The following is a 13,178-nucleotide window of genomic DNA, read 5'->3' on the forward strand; positions in this document are numbered from 1 at the left end:
AGACTCCGTCTTCTTGCACGTTACATATTTTGGTCGGTAAAATTATATAAACTCCCGAAGGTTTTGACCACCGTATCATGCAAATATCCTCTGTTTTTGTTTCGAGTTGTTCCTGTTGCAGTTTAAGAGCAAAATGTCTTCTCAAGAGTCAGTCGGGGAGAGTCGGATGTCTCACCCGACACCAGGTCCAGGAGCAAACAGCGATGCTTATCACTTTGGACCATCAATGAAGGATGAGATGGAGGCCGACTTGAAAAGGATAGATGCCATGGAGGAGGATCAAGAAGTTACCTCTCGTCTCCATGCAAGATTCATGATGGGGGAACTACATAGCTCGGCTTTTCCAAATTCGGTTATCCCTTCCAACGTTAAATTTCTTTCTTATGAAAATATGAAAAAGAGCGTCACTTGTTCTCCAGAAGCTATGCAACATCCTTGGGTAAAGGGAGGTTTAGCCATTACGAGCAAGCTCCGCAAAGAAATTATGGACCTCAAACAACAAGTCAATAAGCTCGAGGAGGAGAATCGTATCCTGAGGGGCATCATCGCCAAGAAGATCATAACACCAACCATGAAGAAGGAGACATAATCACATGGATATGGGCACTCCCCTTGGCAACTGCCAATCTTGGGGGAGGTGCCCCGGTATCGTATCACCATCACACTCCTATCTTTACCGTTCTATTTAGTTCGATCCTTTTAGTAGTATCTTGATCTAGTAGATTGAAGTTTTGATATCAAGTAGTTTTGAGGTTTGCTTTGTGATGTCTTTATGTAATCGAGTCCGTGAGCTATCTATAATAAAGATTAGTGTTGAGTCAAGGGCTTTGCTATCTTGCTATGATCTTGAGAAAGTAGAAAGAGTAAAAGAGTTCATATTGATCTTGTGGTTAGTGATGACTTCACACATAGAAAGTATGAGGCATAAAAGTTGTTGAGAGTTGATAAACATAGTTTTGGTCATCATTGCAATTAATAGGAAGTAATAAGGAAAGAGAGATTTCACATACAAATATATTATCTTGGACATCTTTTGTCACGACCGGTTTTTCAATAAAATACTTAATGAGAAATCGATCTTTTGATTCCAGTATAGGAAGAGTTATCCTTATCGGTAGACAACTAATTGATACAGAAGGCCAGTAGCATTAAATATATTACAGGGTTGAGCTGAGGTTGCTCAACAATTTATTACAAACACACCAATATTGTACATAAGGGCGGTTATGGCACAGGGTGTGGTGGCATTCTACCGACTCGAGATAACAGTGGTGGTGGAAATGTCACAGTGGAGTGGATAACATGACTCCTAAACTGGCAGCTCATCGAGCGTCGAGGTGAGGCTCGATGAATTTATTCGGGTAGCGGAAGCGGATATAATACAATGACCAAATCCAGGATCGCACGAGACTGACTGGGACTCCTCTAGGCGTCGGACTCGCTATCGAACTCTTCATCCATGAGATCGCCTTCATCAACATCTGGCCAAATCAACAAGCCAGGTGAGTACTTTGAAAGTACTCGCAAGACAGTTCGGACATAAGATATAACAAGTGCATGCATGAATGCGTCATGAGAAAAATAACAATGCTCATTCAAATAATAAATATTTGCACGACATGATAAGTAAAAAGGAAGTCGGGCGGTAGTCCTCCCGAAATTCCCAACAAACAAGTGAAGACCGATCGGGTGTCTGGAGCGACGCCTCGAAAGGTAAACAAATAAATAATCATGCCGCAGTCGGGCGTCTAAGCGACACCACATAAAGGGCTTATATTGAAAGGTAAATGATAAGCGTGCCACAGTCGGACGTCTGAGCGACATCACAGAAAGGGCGTATATCAAAAGTAAATAACAAGTGTGCCACAGTCGGACGTCTGAGCGACATCGCTAAAAGGGCTTATATCAAAAGTAAATAACAAGTGTGCCATAGTCGGACGTCTGAGCAACATCGCAGAAAGGGCTTAAATCAAAAGTAAATAACAAGTGTGCCACAGTCGGACGTCTGAGCGACATCGTAGAAAGGGCTTATATCAGAAGTAAATAACAAGTGCGCCACAGTCGGACGTCTGAGCGACATCGCAGAAAGGGCTTATATCAAAAGTAAATAACAAGTGTGCCACAGTCGTACGTCTGAGCGACATCGCAGAAAGGGCGTATATTTCATTATTCATATCTGATAAATTCACGAAGATATAATACTCATAGGAAATATTCAACACATAATAATAAACGGGTTAGTCCATCCACAGGAATAAACTTTTAACCGGACTTAACACTCATGTGGTTCACCGGAGTTTTGTCACTGAGACTGACATTTTGACAAGATCAGATGAACATAGTACTTGGACATGTACAAGATGATTCAAAGCATTTTTGACTCTGCAGAGTTTGTACTAATTGCCCACAGCCAACGGATTTCCGTAGTCACGAAGGACTAGTTCCGTTTACGATATTTCGGTAGAAACACATCTAACCAGTACACACCCATCCCACCTCACGATGCCAGGAATCACCCTAGGCAACGTCCAAGAAAAACTTTGAGATGGGGAGGTCACAACCTCGAATAGCATGGGATCAAATTTATATACGCGTGTTCTAAGGGGTGCCCCCCTCTCGGTCCCAACCGGAAACACCCATGCCCCCTGACCGGATGATGGACTTTAATCCAGGGCCATGGAACCCTCATCATGGTCTTTCTATTTGGCGTGTACCAGGAAAGTGGTTTGCAACTTACTAAGCCATATCCCTTGTGGAAAACATGTGGTAGTACAGGAAGGGAAACAAATGGGATCGTGACTTGATTCACATTGACACTGGAGTCAACAGTCTGGCATAAGACTGGCATGCTACAACACTGCCATCTTACCCATTCTCATGCCATCACATGGCCATGCAACTTATATCCAACAACATATGGATTTTCGAACTCACTTGCCTCATCTTTGCATGAAATGTAACATTTATCGAAATGCTCATAAACATGGCATGAAACTACTAAATGCAAACATGCAACAAACACTCATCATATCAAAAGTTCAAACATGCTTGCCTGGTTCGGAGTAGTCGGAGTCTAACTTGGCGAAGTTCGTGGTTCCGTCACCTCCTCCGGTATCTACGGTATAAGAAAATACGTACTAACGTAAATACCAAGAGTGCACAAAAAGGTGTTCCAAATATTTTCCAAATAAATATTACAAAAAACTAGACAGAAAAATAAAGATGTGAGAAAAAGAATCAATCAAAAATCAGTTTCTGTTAAAAAGTTATAAAGGTTTTAAATCTAGGGACTCATCTGTAATGAAACAGAAAGTTTCCAGGGGCCAACTTATAAAAACAAAAAACGGTTCGAAAAAGAGAAATCACTGACGAGGGGTCCCACCCGTCAGGTTTGAAATTTCAAAGGGGGAGGAACAGAGCTCGTCGGCGCCCGAGAGCTGCGGTGGTCGCCGGCGGCGATCTACGACGAGTTGGGAGGATCGGAGAGTACCTACGTGCTCAGGGTGTCCTTCCGCGTCGGTGGGTGGTGGTGGTGGTCGTCGGCGAGCACCATGTCGGCGGCAGTCCTTGCTCCAGCGCACGGCGGCTCGGGTGGAGTTGGATCTCGTCGGGGAGGGCTGCGGAGGTCAAATTGAAGCCAGGGTTAGATCATTGGGTTCCCGAGGAGACTACTGACGAGATTAGGGCGTCGAGGATGGCCTCACAGGAGTGGATCGAGCTGGTGGCCGAGGCGGATCGGGGCGGCCGGAGTTGGGGGAGGAGACCTCCTCGAGGTCCTCCTAGTGGCTTGGCGGGGTACTGGTGGGGTGCAGTGGTGGTGCGAGCTCGAGAACGAGCTCGGGACTCCATTTTATAGGTGATCCGAGGCGGTGGCCGTGAACGGGGATCTCCGTTGATGGTTACGGTGGCGCCGTGCTTGGTCGAGGAGATTAGGAGGTTGATCATCTACGTGGAGGTCCACGGGCTCCGTTTAGCAACTAACCTTGGCTGGATTGGGCGTGCTGGGTGGTTTCGGCAGAACGGGGCGGCGCGGGCCCGTCGGCGGTAGAGGGCGCGCCCTGTGCTTGCCGGGCCACGGCGATGGTGCTGCGGTGTGTGCTGGAATGCATGAGGCCACGCGGAGGGCTAGGGAGCGTTGGGCGGCGCAGAACGGCGTAGCGAGCCGGTGCTGGCTCCGTTGGCCGCCACGGGTGGCTCTGCCACTGCAGAAGCTGCCGGCGTCGGTGATGCTCGCCGCCACTGACACCTGCTTCCGTCCAAGAGGGCATGCAGTGCTCTGGTCAGGGAGAAGGGGCCATGCGCAATGCGCTAGAGTGCACAGGTGATTGATGACAAGCCACTGACGAAAAACGACACTGAAGATAACTCTGAAACTCTGAACTTTTACTGAAAGCGTACAGGAACAGTGCCGGCCAAGTGTTTGATGAAATGATTCGAGCATGAGAAAAATTTATCTGGGGCTGATCTTTGGTGTGGTGGTCTCTCAAAGCACCTGGGGGCTGCCTGAATTTCGGTGAAATTTTTGGAGAAAGGAAAATATGAATTTCACCAAAAATGATGAATCTGGTCCAAACTTGCAGATGTTGAAACTTGAAAAATTTGAAAAGAGGAAGAGTGGATCTTGATGGGTCCAGGTTGTGGGTGCTAGGGACTATCCAGAGGAGTTGGTTTGAGATCAAAACTCAAAGTAAATCAGGCATTTCCTTTGTAAAGCATCTAGGCTTAGAATAAATGACAGAATTGTTTTGGGGAGAAAAATAAATGGATTAAAATCCAAAAATGGATTGAACTTGTTGGGACAGAATGTTTGGATTGCCCCAAAGTGGAGGGAGGGGTTTTGGGAGAATTTACCACATGAGGCATGGTAAAACCAAGGATGGTTCAAAACAAAAGAGTAGCTCCAAAACCCTTAGGGTTTCTTTTTAAAAGAAAATAAATTCCAAGAAATGTTTTTGAGAAGGGAAACTCAGAAGAAAGGTTTTAATAACCAAATACCAGGGTTGTAGAAGATACAAAAATCAAAGTCCTTGCCAAGGGGAAAAGTTTTGAGAGAGAGAGGTTCTAGGAAGGATTTAAATGGCCTTCTTCAAATCCAACAAGGTTTTTGTTGAAAATTAAATAAAATTTTTTGGAGTGTCACAACACCTACCCCCTTAGGAAAAATCTCGTCCCCGAGATTTTAGCAGATCCTCAAATAAGTGTGGGTGCTCTGTCCGAAGAAAATCCTCTCTTTCCCAAGTTGCTTCATTCTTGGTGTGATTGCTCCACTGAACTCTGAAAAACTTGATGGTTTTCTGTCGGGTCCTCCTTTCAGACTCCTCTAATATTTTTATTGGACGTTCCCGGTAGGTGAGGTCTGGTTGCACGTCAATGTTTTCATGGGATACTTGCTTCTCTGGGTTGCTCACGTACTTCCTCAACTGCGAGATGTGGAACACGTCGTGGACATCGGATAATTCTTCGGGTAAGTCTAGCTGGTAGGCTACCGTGCCTCTTCGGGCCACTATACAGAATGGTCCGATGAATCTTGGTGCTAGCTTTCCCTTAACCTTGAATCGTTGCAGGCCCCTCATAGGAGATACTCGTAGGTACACAAACTCTCCGGGTTCAAAACTGATTCCCCGATGCTTTCGATCGTAATAACTCTTTTGTCAACTTTGAGCTGTCTTGAGTCGATCCTTAATCATCTTAACCTTTTCCTCAGCCTCCTTGAGCATATCTGGGCCGAAGATATGGCTGTCTCCGGTTTCTGACCAATTTAACGATGTACGACATCTTCGCCCATATAGAGCTTCAAATGGTGCCATTTGCAGGCTGGCTTGGTAACTGTTGTTGTATGCGAACTCTGCATATGGCAAGCTTTCTTCCCAACTAGTTCCATAGGTGAGGACACATGCTCTTAGCATGTCTTCTAGAATTTGGTTTACGCGTTCTGTCTGTCCATCGGTCTGGGGGTGGTATGCGGTACTGAATGCTAGTTGAGTTCCCAGTGCCTGTTGTAGGTGATCCCAAAACCTAGAGACGAATTGTGTGCCTCTGTCAGATATTATAGTCTTTGGGACTCCATGCAGGCAGACGATACGGGCAAGATAAATCCGGGCAAGCTTCTGAGTGGTGTGAGTTGTCTTCACCGGGATAAAATGTGCCACCTTAGTTAATCTGTCGGTGATGACCCATATGGCATCATTTCTGTGTCGTGACCGAGGTAGCCCAACAATAAAATCCATTCCAATCTCGTCCCATTTCCACTCGGGTATCTTGTTTGGCTGTAATAGTCCGGCTGGTTTCTGGTGCTCGGCCTTGATGCGTTGACAAGAATCACAACATGCAATGAATGTGGCTATGTCCCTTTTCATACCGTGCCACCAAAATTTTTCCTGAAGGTCCTTGTACATTTTTGTTCCTCCAGGATGGATTGAATACAGAGCGGTGTGGCCTTCAGCTAGAATTTGCTGTTTGAGGTCCTCGTCATTTGGTACGCAAAGCCTATCTCCGTACCACAATATTCCCTGCTCGTCTATGACGAATTCTGAGGCCCTGCCCAAACTCGCTTTTCTTTTTATGCCTTTAATGCTGGGGTGTCCATGCTGAGCCTCCTTAATCTTTTCAATCAGGGTAGGCTGTATTTCCAAATTCGACACACTGCCTTCGATGACCATTATTAAGTTGAGTTTGGCAAATTCCTGCTGAAATTCTGGTCTCAAATTTGGTATACTGTCGTTGCCCGAGCTGGGGTTCCGACTAAGGGCATCTGCCACTACATTTGCTTTTCCTGGATGATAGTGGATTCCAACATCATAATCCTTCACTAATTCCAACCAGCGTCGTTGCTGTAAATTGAGTTCCGGCTGTGTGAAAATATACTTGAGACTCTTATGGTCTGTGTATATTTCACAACAATTTCCAAGTAGAAAGTGTCTCCATTCTTTGAGTGCATGGATGACTGCTGCCAACTCCAGGTCATGAGTAGGATAATTTTCTTCATGCTTGCGAAGTTGTCTGGAGACATACGCGACTACCTTGCCTTCTTACATCAATACGCATCCGAGGCCCTTCCGGGATGCGTCACAATACATCTCAAAATTCTTGTGTATGTCTGGCACAATTAATACTGGTGCCGTCGTTAATTTCCTTTTTAGTTCTTGGAAGCTTTTCTCGCAAGCTTCCGTCCATTCAAACTTCTTGTCTTTCTTGAGTAACTGCGTCATTGGCTTTGCTATGGTGGAGAATCCTTCAATAAATCTTCGGTAGTATCCTGACATTCCCAAGAAACTTCGTACATCCGTTACCCTGGCTGGTGGTTTCTAGCCAAGTACGGCCTTGACCTTTTCCGGGTCTATGGCAATACCTTCTTGGGCCAGTACGTGGCCCAGAAAGCCCACCTGTCTTAGCCAAAATTCACATTTGCTGAACTTGGCATACAGTTGATGTTTCCTGAGTTCTCCTAGTACAATTCTGAGATGTTCAGCGTGCTCTTCTGGTGTCTTGGAGTATATCAGAATATCATCGATGAATACCACAACAAACTTGTCCATAAACTTCATAAATACTTTGTTCATGAGGTGAACAAAATATGCGGGGGCGTTTGTTAGTCCAAACGACATTACTGTGAACTCATACAGTCCATATCTGGAGGTGAAGGCTGTCTTGGGGATATCTTCTATTCGCACTTTTAATTGATGGTATCCCGACCTTAAGTCAATTTTTGAGAAGACCTTGGCTTGAGCGAGCTGATCAAATAAATCATTTATCCGTGGCATTGGGTATTTGTTTTTGATTGTGACCATGTTAAGTGCTCGATAGTCTATACACAATCTCAGTGTCCCATCCTTTTTCTTGGCAAATAAAATTGGTGAACCCCAAGGTGAGGAACTGGCTCGTATGTATCCTTTGTCCAACAATTCTTTTATTTGCTTCTTCAATTCTACCAACTCGGATGGTGCCATTCTGTATGGTTTCTTGTAAATGGGAGCGGTTCTGGGTGCTAGCTCAATGCTGAATTCTATCTCTCGGTCTGGTGGCATGCCTGGTAGTTCTTCGGGAAATACGTCTGGAAATTCACACACTACTGGAACCTTGCTTAACTCAGAAACGTCCACCTTGTTCAACCTCGGTTGCCGAGATATTTGTCTTTCTTTGGCTGAAACCTTTATTGTCTTCCCGTGATGGTGGGTGAGAATTACAGTCCGGTTGAAGTAGTCAATAAAACATTTGTTGGTGGTTAACCAATCCATACCTAGGATGACATCCAGTCCTTTATTTTCCAATACAATAAGGTTGGCGTGAAACTTCAATCCTTCAAATTCAATAACCACACCTTGGCAGTAACTCTGGGTCACTTGCTTAATCCCAGGGGACTTGCTGATCATGGATTTTTCCAAGGGAAGTATCAAAAAATTATTTTGCAAAGCACATCTCTTTGAAATGAACGAGCGAGAAGCTCCAGAATCAAACAAAACTGTGGCAGGTATTGTGTTGATAGGGAACGTACCGAGTACGATATCCGGGGCATTTTGTGCTTCTTCTTTGGTCACGTGGTTCAGATGACCCTTCACGTGGTTGTTATTGGAGTTGAAATTGTTTCGCTTGGGCGCTGAATTATTGCCACCGTTGTTCGGCTTTGGGGTTGAGTTCCTTGGCTTGGGGCACTGCTTGGCATAGTGCCCTTCTTCTCCACAAGCGTAGCAAGTAACGCCTGGGCGATATGTGAACTCCATGTCCCTTGCATGGAAATTCTTGATTGGGTGTGAATTATTCGTCGTGGGTTTGTGTGTTCCATTTTTCTGAAATTCCGTCTTGCTTCGGTGGTTTCGAGCCAGAGTAGTCTGGTCCCTTTTGCGTTTGCAGAAATCCTCCAAGCTGCGTCGCTCATTTTCCAAGGTAATAGCCTTATCCACCAGTGTTTTAAAATCTGGGAAGGTGTGCACAACCAACTGGCATTTAAGCGCGGGTGCCAGGCCTTCCAAGAATTTTTCCATCTTCTTGCTTTCAGTCATACGCTCTTCGTTGGCGTAGCGAGACAACAGAGTAAACTGACTGTTGTATTCTGACACCGTCATGGTCCTTTGTTTGAGGTCATCAAATTCTCTCGTCCTTATCTTCATAACACTTTTAGGAATGTGCGCCCCACGAAAACCTTCTTTGAATTCCTCCCAGGTTATTTCATTTTCGTTGGGGTGCATGTGTAGGAAATTTTCCCACCATGATGCAGCTGCTCCAGTGAGATAGTGCGGTGCATATAGTACTTTCTCACGGTCTGAACACTGTGCAATAATTAATTTTCTTTCCATGTCTCGAAGCCAGTCGTCGGCCTCAAGAGGTTTGTCAGTATGAGAAAATGTTGGGGGACGCATCTTCTATAGCTCAGACAACTTGGATTGCTGCTGATACTGTCCATGGTGATTTCCCATATTGATGACTTGGTTCATCATTTCCTGATGTTGTTGCTGACTCTGTTCATAAAGGCGGCATACTTGGGTAAATGCTGTTTCACTGCCCTGTTGACTTGACTGCCCCTGTGTGAAATTATTGTTTGGTGGTGTGCCATAATTTTCCTCTGGCGGAATTGGCATGGAGCGCGTCCAAGGACGAGACATCTTTCACTCTGGGGATAAATTTTGTAAAACTCATAAGAAAAGAAAATGTGTCACAACAGTTAATAAATTCACAAATACGGGAAATTTTAAAAGCTCCAGGATTTTTTTCAAGAAAATAAACGATTGCGCACGGAGAAGGACTATTACATATCTTACACGCAAGCAGTAATTATACAATACATCACTCAGGATATGCGTACATATTCCTGACATGTTATTTAGGCTAGTGCACTTCTCCCAGTCCCTACATGATGCACAAACAAGCTACTTCCCACAACCTATGTACATATAAACATATCGTACAAGTCGATACATCGCATGGCGGCTAAGCGTACTCAGTCGGAGATGGTAAGGATCCCCCTTGGCCTGCCGAGGGTGAGGCGCAGTGAGGCTGGGGACTCAACCTCCTCCTCGATAATAGGCTCTAGACGTGAAGCGCTGCACTGAGTTGATGGAGCGGGCGCCATAGGCGGAGTAACACGAATAGGAGTGGGCGCTATAGGTGGTGCAGAACGAACTGGAGTGGGTGCAATGACTTGGTTGAACTCCTCGGTGGTAGGCAGGTGACGAGCAGTGGCGAGAATGGTAGGTGAATGAGATGCCGAGGACGAGATGAAAGTCAGCGGTGGTGCGGTGTGCAGGAGCTCCCTCCTGTTGGCTGCATAGCCATGGACTGAGTCCATGCAGGCAGCTACAAGGTCGTCCACCAGGTTGTCGAAGGCTGCCTCCAGAGCTCGGAGGTACTCGACAAGCATCTCAATAGCCTCGTCTCGCTCTCCTCTGGGGCAAGCGAATGAGTAGTGACAGGTGTATGGCACGTGGCATGGAAGGTAGTGGTAGCGACGAGTCTTCATTGAAGGAAGAACATCCCGGAGACGAGTTATCGCCTCACGGGTAGCCATCTGCATAGCATACCTCTCCGTAGGCATGGCTCTCCCCAAGAACCGAAAGCGGCGTAACTCAACACGCCCTCCCTTGAATTGCACCGCGGCCTGGTGCATGGTCAGACTGTCGTTGATCTTGTGCGGGTAGAGTGTGAAGACTGGGCGTACTGATGGCCCCATCGCGACCTGGACGATGAAGGAGAGGAGCTTGATGAACCCCTCAGGCACGTTGGCGAACACCTGTGACTCATAGTTGTTGCCAGCCATCTACAAAAGTAGGAAAAAATTCTGAATGGTCAGATCATAAATTTATGCTGACTGTCAGAAAATGACTACATTTGCAAAAATATGACTAAACTCTATTATGCTAATAACCGATTAGCGATCGCACCTAGTGGCTTCCTACAGTCAGCCTGGCTCTGGTACCAAGTTTGTCACGACCGGTTTTTCAATAAAATACTTATTGAGAAATCAATCTTTTGATTCCAGTATAGGAAGAGTTATCCTTACCGGTAGACAACTAATTGATACAGAAGGCCAGTAGCATTAAATATATTACAGGGTTGAGCTGAGGTTGCTCAACAATTTATTACAAACACGCCAATATTGTACATAAGGGCGGTTATGGCACAGGGTGTGGTGGCATTCTACTGACTCGAGATAACAGTGGTGGTGGAAATGTCACAGTGGAGTGGATAACATGACTCCTAAACTGGCAGCTCATCGAGCGTCAAGGTGAGGCTCGATGAATTTATTCGGGTAGCGGAAGCGGATATAATACAATGACCAAATCCAGGATCGCACGAGACTGGCTGGGACTCCTCTAGGCGTCGGACTCGCTATCGAACTCTTCATCCATGAGATCGCCTTCATCAACATTTGGCCAAATCAACAAGCCAGCTGAGTACTTTGAAAGTACTCGCAAGACAGTTCGGACATAAGATATAACAAGTGCATGCATGAATGCGTCATGAGCAAAACAACAATGCTCATTCAAATAAAAAATATTTGCACGACATGATAAGTAAAAAGGAAGTCGGGCGGTAGTCCTCCCGAAATTCCCAACAAACAAGTGAAGACCGATCGGGTGTCTGGAGCGACGCCTCGAAAGGTAAACAAATAAATAATCATGCCGCAGTCGGGCGTCTAAGCGACACCACATAAAGGGCTTATATTGAAAGGTAAATGACAAGCGTGCCATAGTCGGACGTCTGAGCGACATCGCAGAAAGGGCGTATATCAAAAGTAAATAACAAGTGTGCCACAGTCGGACGTCTGAGCGACATCGCTGAAAGGGCTTATATCGAAAGTAAATAACAAGTGTGCCACAGTCGGACGTCTGAGCGACATCGCAGAAAGGGCTTAAATCAAAAGTAAATAACAAGTGTGCCACAGTCAGACGTCTGAGCGACATCGCAGAAAGGGCTTATATCAGAAGTAAATAACAAGTGCGCCACAGTCGGACGTCTGAGCGACATAGCAGAAAGGGCTTATATCAAAAGTAAATAACAAGTGTGCCACAGTCGGGCGTCTGAGCGACATCGCAGAAAGGGCATATATTTCATTATTCATATCTGATAAATTCACGAAGATATAATACTCATAGGAAATATTCAACACATAATAATAAACGGGTTAGTCCATCCACATGAATAAACTTTTAACCGGACTTAACACTCATGTGGTTTACCGGAGTTTTGTCACTGAGACTGGCATTTTGGCAAGATCAGATGAACACAGTACTTGGACATGTACAAGATGATTCAAAGCATTTTTTGACTCTGCAGAGTTTGTACTAATTGCCCACAGCCAACAGATTTTCGTAGTCACGAAGGACTAGTTCCGTTTACGGTATTTCGGTAGAAACACATCTAACTAGTACACACCCATCCCACCTCATGATGCCAGGAATCACCCTAGGCAACGTCCAAGAAAAACTTTGAGACGGGGAGGTCACAACCTCGAATAGCATGGGATCAAATTTATATACGCGCGCTCTAAGGGGTGCCCCCCTCTTGGTCCCAACCGGAAACACCCATGCCCCCTGACCGGATGACGGGCTTTAAACCAGGGCCATGGAACCCTCATCACGACCTCTCTATTTGGTGTGTACCAGGAAAGCGGTTTGCAACTTACTAAGCCATATCCCTTGTGGAAAACATGTGGTAGTACAGGAAGGGAAACGAATGGGATCGTGACTTGATTCACTTGACACTGGAGTCAACAGTCTGGCATAAGACTGGCATGCTACAACACTGCCATCTTACCCATTCTCATGCCATCACATGGCCATGCAACTTATATCCAACAACATATGGATTTTCGAACTCACTTGCCTCATCTTTGCATGAAATATAACATTTACCGAAATGCTCATAAACATGCCATGAAACTACTAAATGCAAACATGAAACAAACACTCATCATATCAAAAGTTCAACCATGCTTTCATGGTTCGGAGTAGTCGGAGTCTAACTTGGCGAAGTTCGCGGTTCCGTCACCTCCTCCGGTATCTACGGTATAAGAAAATACGTACTAACGTAAATACCAAGAGTGCACAAAAATGTGTTCCAAATATTTTTCAAATAAATATGACAAAAAACTAGACATAAAAATAAAGATGACAGAAAAAGAATCAATCAAAAATAAGTTTTTGTTAAAAAGTTATAAAGGTTTTAAATCTAAGGACTCATCTGTA

The sequence above is a fragment of the Triticum dicoccoides genome, chromosome 2B (assembly GCF_002162155.2).
Source record: "Triticum dicoccoides isolate Atlit2015 ecotype Zavitan chromosome 2B, WEW_v2.0, whole genome shotgun sequence".
Taxonomy (NCBI): Eukaryota; Viridiplantae; Streptophyta; class Magnoliopsida; order Poales; family Poaceae; genus Triticum; species Triticum dicoccoides.